Source organism: Trachymyrmex septentrionalis, unplaced genomic scaffold (assembly GCF_001594115.1).
Source record: "Trachymyrmex septentrionalis isolate Tsep2-gDNA-1 unplaced genomic scaffold, Tsep1.0 scaffold52, whole genome shotgun sequence".
Classification (NCBI taxonomy): domain Eukaryota; kingdom Metazoa; phylum Arthropoda; class Insecta; order Hymenoptera; family Formicidae; genus Trachymyrmex; species Trachymyrmex septentrionalis.
Window position 1 is genome coordinate 936,109 of NW_017305694.1, and position 9,000 is coordinate 945,108.

A 9,000-nucleotide genomic window follows, 5' to 3' on the forward strand; every position below is an offset into this window, starting at 1 on the left:
ATGTTATATTATATATTTTAGAGAAATTTTTTCCGCGACGAGATTTCGAAAATCGTGACTCGTGATCCGAATCTTTACGGCATTATGTCAAAAAGTTTTATTCCTCCAATAGTACGTTCGCGGCAACCTTCGTAGACTTTTTTAGATGCCGCGATCGGAAAAAGAAGTCACGAGAACGATAAGATATTGCGCCTCTTTGCGCCACGTGGCAAATCCGGGATAATCCGCAGAATTCCTGCGGAGACAGCGAGAGACAGAGTTTCGTTTCTGGGGAGAATGTGACCGCGCATTCGCGCGATATTCCTTGCACCTACAGCCCGCGCCGCGCACGTATTTAGGTTTACGCCGCGTAAAACCTGCTCGACAAACTCAGTAAACTCTAGGTAGAAGAGCGGAGGGGATTTTTACAAACTCTGTCTTACTTCTCCTTACCTCGCACGAGAAGGCAAAGATCGCGAGTGCGTTTAAATTTACGAACCGTAAACTTACGGTTTGCTTCAATGCGAAATCTTGAAGATAATGAAAAAAAGCTCTCGTCAACATTTAACCATCGTTTTACGCGCCCATCGTTTTACGACTCAAGAATTAGCACGGTTTTATTACGGTCAATTAGAACTTTTCTCATGGACTCGACGGTTACAATATGCAAAATTATTCTTATTATAACAATTAAAACGTTCGAGTTTATTTATTTAAAGCTTTTTAGATAATTTTATTTACCGTATACTCTCCAATAAAAACGTCAAGGATATGAGTGAAGGATATTTAATTAAATTATTCAAAAGTTTTTCTATTTAACATTATTTAGTTTTAGATATGAACAATAAAATTTATATATTTATGTTAAATATAAAATAAATTCTGAAAGTACTCAAGTTCTGTTCAAACAAATTTAGTAAAATAATTAATTCAAGCGCGTGACTAATTTTTTTAAATTCTGTTATTATAATAATTTCATTTATTATACAATATAATAAAAATATCAAGGATATCTGATTAAATTTTTAAATAGTTTTCTTTATTTAGTTTTATAGATATGAACAATTAAAATTTATATATTCACATTAAATAAAAAATAAATTCGGCAGGCACTCAAGATTTGTTTAAACTTTGGTAAAACTATTAAGCCTTGACTCATCTCTTCATGCATGATCGTTGCGGGCATCATGAAAATTGTTCTTTCTAAACAGCGCTTTACGTTCGACCAACCTGATGAAAAGTTCCAGTAAAAGTTTGCAATGTCTGTCCGGCCGATTCACAGGCAAAATCCCGATGGTGCGGAGGTCGGAAGGGAATAACAAAGAAACTTCGCAACTCCCTTTAAGTCAGGAAACGAGGGGCTGCGACGAGCTTCCTGCTCGAGATCTACAGACAGTGCGCTTATATGTATTTCTAACCATTAAGAAATCCACCAAGCTACGTATTTTTAGAAAAGTACGGAAGAGATGTATGTCCGCTATAAATGATTGTTTTCTCAAAAATCATGAGAAGAAATTGGTATTTGAAGTTACGAAAGTTTAACTGCAATCAATTAATCTTTTTAAGTACTTTATAAAATATGGATGTAGATTTAATATCATGCGACGTTTATATAATTCTGATCGTGTTGGTATTTGGATATGTATAAACACCAACGCAGTGAGAGTTATATTTAACTCATGTATATTTAACATTTATGTAAAGTTTACATGCATATTTTTTAAGTCTGCGTTCAAGAAGTTACGGCGGATCCACCTTGGAATCTTCTTTTTTTAAAAATATTTATAGCAAAATGTATATATTTTTAATATTTCTGAAATATTTAATCACCATTTTAATATTAAAAAAATTTTGTTTAATTAAACAAATTCTTAGATATAAAAAACTAATTTCATTATATTATTCTTCTTGTGTATCAATATAATTTAAATAAAACATTTCATGAATTACATCTAAGTAATACTTTTTCAATGTAATAATAATTTAAATAATTTAAACAAATGATAATTTCTATTCCCTGATATAAAAAGTAAGTAATAAATTTTAATATTATTAAATTATATCTTTCATATTTAATTAATAATTTGTATACATGTTTCGGCTAACTTTTCAGCCATCATCAGTACATACAGATGATAAGCGATGAGATGTATAAAATGTATAAAGCTGCAGTATCCACATGTTTTTCATTATTTTAGTATCCGCAATGTTTCCATGTGAAGTGGTCAATTAATCATTTCTTGAAGTGAAGACGCAACCAGTTAACTAGCTGGATAGTGTAACTGTGATTAAGTGCCTCTATCAAAACACTGCTAAACGTCATAACAATTCAGTCAATAATTAAAATAGCTTCGCAATAAAATTATTGTTTGTATTTCAGCATCGAAGTGAACTACTGTGTCTCTTCAAATTTAAACTGATATTAAATAATTTAATATTCTATTTTTTTATATTTGGCCTTAAAAAAATTAGTTGCGTCACATCAATGGACTCTCTTCCTTAACAAATTTATGAATTCGCTAATATGGGGACTATGCACTATCAGCACTGCTGCATTATTATACCTTGTTTTATGTCTAACGAACAATAAAAATAGAATGACACAATAGCGCGCTTTCCGAATGCAGCCTTTAAATGTAATAAAGCAAAAATATTAGAAAATAATTTTGGAATACGATTAATATTGGATATTGATTTGGAATATGATTGGAATATGCTTGGTAGTTAAATATTTTCCTTACTTTTGTTCACAACATTTTAGTCATTAAGTTTATGACACTATTCAATTAATTAGTAAGTAACTTATGACACTATTGAATCAGAAGTTAAAATAAATTAATAAAAAGTTAAAATAAAAATGGAAAAAATATGAATGACAATTTTTGCGCGCTGTACAAGACTATTTATCCGCGGAATTATTAGCGATGCTATCTGGCGTATTATAACAGATTAATCTTGGAGTTGTGTTTGAAATTTATAAATATATGTGTATAGCATCATGGATGGAAGAAGTATAAAGATGAAAATCTTTTGAGTTTAAACTCTGATAAAATCGCTCGGTTCTAGGATCTTTGATCAAATTTGTTGGTTCTAAGAGTAAGCTCTTTTCTACGCTAAAAGATATCGAAGAAAAGAGTACTTATTATCTAAAATGAAGAACAGAAGAAGAATGGTAGGAAATGGTTCGCCCATATAATGAATTCAGTTTGAGAGCATGCTTTCCGCGTGTAAGATCAAGTGCAAGGATCAAGCGACGCTGCTCCTTTTATCCCTTTATTTCGATTGAATAAATATGATCTATAATTTCGAGGCAATAAAAATCTCTTGTTGAATATAAGAAGTCTTCTGTGAGATTCTTTTACGAATAAGGTTAATACTGAAAAACAAAAATTATTTATTAAATGATTTATCGAATCAAATCTTTCTTTTTGCGCGATAATTCGCAAAAATATTTTTCTAGTTATTTGTTCTTCTAACTCTTTGCGCATACTAGCGAGTAAAATTTTGATATAAGATCTTTTACGATCTTTGAATAAATATGATCTATAATTTAAAGAGGCAATAAAAATCTCTTGTCTAATATAGGGTAACTCCGGAAAATACGCCGCGCTGGGATTTACGCTGCAAAAGTCAGAAAAAATAGAACGAGTGGGGGTAATTTTCCCGCAACTGCTCTGTTATATGCCTTTATGTTATATTAGTATTGTGTTATGATTTTAGTTTTTTACTGTTAATATTAATGAAATTATTGTGAGTAGAATCGATTTATCACTGTGTTAAGTAGCGCCATCATAAATTATAATTTACATAAAATAATTACTATAGGACGTGTAAAAGACTTAGTGATTATTTCGTGATACATGAGTGTAGAGCAATAGTAAAGTATGTTGTATAACAAAATACAAGTACTTTGTTCTTGTATTCTTTGTTTAGTTTGTTGTCTTGTATATCCCACCTATTCGGGATATATGGCATTTTTAATAGGCGGGATTTATGCCCAAAGCATACAAAGTGCGCAGTGAATTCAGTGCATTAAATATAATAAACGCATTACATGAAATATGTATCTCATGTCATAACACTTGTAATACATCTGGGAAGATTGTAATTATTATTTACTACTTCATATACATATTTATCATTCTTATTCCTTAATAAAACTTTATAAACGTATTTTATAAGTTATTATGTCATTTTACGTCTTATTTATATGCATTATTTGTAAATTTTTTATGAGCCATACTCCCCCTCACCCTAAGTAGCCATATATTCCATCCCTATGAGATATACGGCAAAAATGTAAGGGTTTAAAAAATTCATTTTTACGAAATATATAAATATTTTGGAATATTATATAATAAATATTTACGAAATATAAATATTTTTAATATTTTTTTCATAATAGTAGACAGTACAAAGTTTTTACTGATATAGTTTATTTATTTTAATACATAAATAATTAACAATTACATAAATAATATTTAATAAATTAAATTATTGATAGGTGCGTATATACCGAAGTTACCCTAAGATGTTTTTTGTGGAGTTTTTTTTTTTGGGATAAGGTAATTACTGAAAAATAAAAATTATTCGTTAAATGACTATCGAATTAAATTGCCAGTCTTTCCTTTTGCGCGATGATTCACAAAAGTATTTTCTTAGTTGTTTGTTCTTCTAACTCTTTTACGATCTTTAAATAAATTTTGAACAAATATGATCCATAATTAGAGGCAATAAAAATCTCTTGTCTAATATAAAATGTCTTTTGTAGGATTCTTTTGCAGATAAGATAATCATCGAGAAACAAAAATTATCCATTAAATATTAAGACTTTAAATACAAAGCGCCTTTTCGGTCGAGTGTTAAGATGTTGAACTACTATCTAATATACATTCAATTAAATTGAATTAATATTTCAGAAATAATATCCATTAAATAATTATTTAATTGAACCGAATCGACAATTTCTTGCGCAATGATCCATAAAAATATTTTTTACAAGCTGTTTTTTTATCTTTTTGGGCATTTTAATTTGGCGCCGCAATCCTTTTATCTTATCGCAATCCCGATCTTCGTAAAGCCGTGTCGTTATCGCTGGTTCTAATGTTAAAAGATGCACGTATCGATACGAATACGAGTATCTCACGCATATCGCTCACGCAACGAAAAAAAAAATAATCGGCGAGAGAAACAAAATATACTGGGAGCTTTTAAATTTCTCTAGCTACTCGACTGCCGCTGTGAAATTTACTGCAGATCTGTAAGTGAAAAAAATTTCTAGGTCGAACGCGAAGGAGGTGGAGTTTTGCGTATAGAAGAATTTGAGAATAAATTTTGCGTTCTATGCTCAAATTAAATTCCATGGTATGATGAAAAAAAAAGATCCATGTTCGGCGAGGAGAAAGAGAGAAAGACGATATAAACTGAAATGGTTCTCCATCGGAATAGTTCGGTATACGATAAACTGTTCGTCCTGTGTACGCTAAAAATACGACACAAAACATGTTACATTGACTTGAAAACGAATCCTGTTATGCTTGAATAAGGCATACTGATTTGTAATATTTATTGTAAAAAAATATATAAGTTAAATTTATTGATTTAATGTTAAAATCATATACCGTGCTTCTTAAAATTTAATGAGATATGTCAGTAACAGTAAAAATAATTTAATAATTTCTTCATTTAATCTTATAAAATTTAAAATGTATTGAATGATACATAGTTGAAGGGAAAGTGATTCTACCGAGAAGTTCATTTATTAAGCGTCAGTGATATTGAATATCTGAAGCATATATCTTCAAAGAGGTTTCCTTCATGGGTATATTTCTTATCTCTAGATATTCTCTGCAACATAGACGAGTTAAGAACAATGCACGAAATTAAATTCTTTCGAGTATAGAGAAGCTATGCGGACGAATTACGTACAGAGGAATACTATTCGGTTCTATTTTTCGCACAACAAGTTAAGTGTGAACGCAGTACATGTAAAAATTCGAAAAATTCACGGAAGCATGCCGTCGATTTTTTCGCGCGGTGCACATATTTAATCTCCCACATCACTGATTTAACCTTTTCTATCCTAAATTCTGCTGCAAGCGGCACGATTCATTGACGTTTTCGTTCGACGCTGAACGACGACTTGTCAACAGACATATCAGGAACAAATTCGAAAACACATTTCCGGTTAAATGAAATATAATAAAACAAGTGTTTACGACCCTACACGACCGCATACAATAGCCATGCGATACGCAACGCGGCGTGACGGATGTCTATCCCCGCATGCGAGGGTAGTCGTGCAACGGTAAATGGCATGTGATCTGTCCCCGGATGCCAATCGTTGGAAAATTTTGGTCGTACTAGAATGGCTGGATCAATGTTTCGCGAGTTACTGCATTGCTCTTCTGATGGGCAAAGCGACCGCTTGTGCATGCAGTACACGAATCATCCTTGACGCACTCGCTAACTGTCGTATGCATTCTTTTCTCTCCATAAAATATTTCTCTCTCTCTCTCTCTCTGTCTCTCTCTCTCTCTCTCTCTCAACAATATATATTCTAATTAAAAAAGATCGCCAATGTATAATTGAAGACTGTTGTCATTTAATCTTTCGGAAGTGACGATAGGTTTATTAAGATTTGCTCACAATTATATTCTTCATATTATATCTGCTAATTTGAATGATTGTTATGAAAATAAATTTAGACCAAGATCCATTTTGACCGAATATGGCCTTCTTCATTTATTTGAATAAATTTAGTATTTATTTTTTTTATAGGAGTTATATCATTTTGAGTCCTTCAGATTAATTAATGCCTTTTAGTCAACATAAATTAAATGAATCTCACAGACTCAGCGTTGGTAATTGTGTTACAGATTTTAACGTCAGCTTTGGAAGGTTAAAGGCTCTATATATTATGGAGTACATATTAGTAGAGTTTTAGCGGACTTCGAGCATACGTGCGATAATAGCATTGAAAAAGGTGGAAACACGGCACAGTATTAACGGTAACGATAACGATATGGCAACAAGTGCTTCTAACGTTTCTTAACAGTAATGCTCGCATTCTTGGGAAAGTGTTCAACATGCTACTCTCAAAGAACCTTGCCGTAACAGTTTTGCGGCATGATGATGAAGCACGATGTGGTCGTTGGTGAAGCAGTAAGGAAAATGGAGATACGTCTTGCGATGTCCAGACCATTCGAATGAATTCTTAAAGCAACCTAATGGTTCCTTTGTTTGTTTGTACCGCATTCTTCTCTTTCTGGCTTTTCTGGCATCATCGGCATGTCTATTTTCTTAGCATGTTACACTCGATCTCTTTCTGTATTTCTTTTCTATATATAGGCGCGTATATATACATTCATAACGTAGTTCTTACTTTTACATTTTATTTTCGTCCTATTTTCTTTACGAGATCTTTCTCTACGAAATGGATATGTGGAAGACATATGTAGTGTGTATGTCTAAAGCAACCATCACGCATCGTTAAACATTCAAAAATTCAAAGTAGAGACAGCTCGTTTTTTCCTTATATCGCGGTGCAGCAGTTTTCCTCGCCTTTACTACCTTCCGAGGATCCAATTTTTCTCCGGCATAACATATCTTTGTGCCGGGAATAAGAAATTCTTCAAACTTTCACGTAGGCTCGCAACAAGTGAATTTCATTTAATTTCGCACGAATGCATGTTACGCAAGCGATGCCTCAAATGTAATTTGGACAAGATAACGTCGTGTGAAATTAATACGAACGGCATTACCGCGTGGGCGTATGCAATGCGCACGCCGCGCCTATTCTCTATTCTCTTTCTTTTTGCTCGGGATCGGTGGTAAGAAAGCTTGGGAGGAGTACCCGATCTGTCAAGGCCAGCTGCCGGAGGGCGACCTACTTGATTTACGCCTTTCTTCCATCTTCACTCGCGGAACATCCTCTTTGCTTTTCTCCGCCTTTCTCTTATTCTTCCCTCGAATGCCCTATTTCATCAGCTTAATTCGTTGGAGACGTGAATGGTTCTAAGTGTTAAAAGCTAACTTTTATCTTTACTTTTTGCCTGTAAACAGGTTTAAATATGACAGTGTCGCCGTGAAAATACAAACCACCGTGGCAATTTTCCCATTCACTACGAAGTTTGTCGATCTTCCTACGCATCGAAGTAGCAATAAAGCCTATTTCGAAGTACGGAGGTTTCGACTGATTCGTTACCCGCATAACTTTTGCCTCCTGAATATTTCCCCGCAGAGTCTTAACGAGTTTCTGATTCTTAGAAAGTTCTCTTAGAAATGATTATATTCGAGGCTTGTATAGTTGCAAAACTCGTTAAATCTACTGTAAGGTATTTTGAGCAAGGACAAGAAAAACTAATTGCTTGTCTATAAATTAACAGACTCAGATATTTATATTATATATCAAAATCGCCATGCTTATTTAAATATTAACTGATGAAATTACATTTACATTTATGTACACTGTACGCTTTTGCCATCTACACACATCCTGTGTTACCTCTTTAATTATTTCTATTTATTCATAATATGTCCGCGTATGAATATTTTTAAAGTAATAAATGAATTTGAGTGTAAATAATATTTCATAGGATATAACTTTATGGGATGCTCTTTTATGTACGTTTTAGATTTTTTTTGCGAGGAGAGATTTGCGTCGTATAATTTTTTAGGAGTTACATGTGGAGGGTGGTTATTTTTGTTTGTCTGCACAATGTGGTTGTGAACTGCGAAGCGAATCTGGTTACTACCCAGTGTTGTAGTGTGGTATAAAAAAAGTTTTTTTGTTGGCACGAAAAGAAATGATAAATTTCTGATATAAACTGTCCTTGGTTTAATATTCTTTCCTTCAAAGAACTCTTCAAGAGCGTTCTTACTACCACCTGCTATCGTTAAATTATCGTCGTCTGTCATCAGCATTACTTTCAACGCTTTAAAATTATGTGTGTGTGTGTGTGTGTGTGTGTGTGTGTGTGTGTGTGTGTGTGTGTGTGTGTGTGTGTGTGTGTGTGTGTG

At 32.8% G+C, this 9,000-nt stretch overlaps 1 protein-coding gene across 1 annotated transcript in view; it reads left to right on the top strand.

The window, feature by feature from the left end:
* The window catches only part of LOC108751810 (immunoglobulin superfamily member 10), a 184,364-nt gene that overhangs the window by 164,399 nt on the left and 10,965 nt on the right, over positions 1 to 9,000 (top strand). The window lies entirely within an intron of this gene.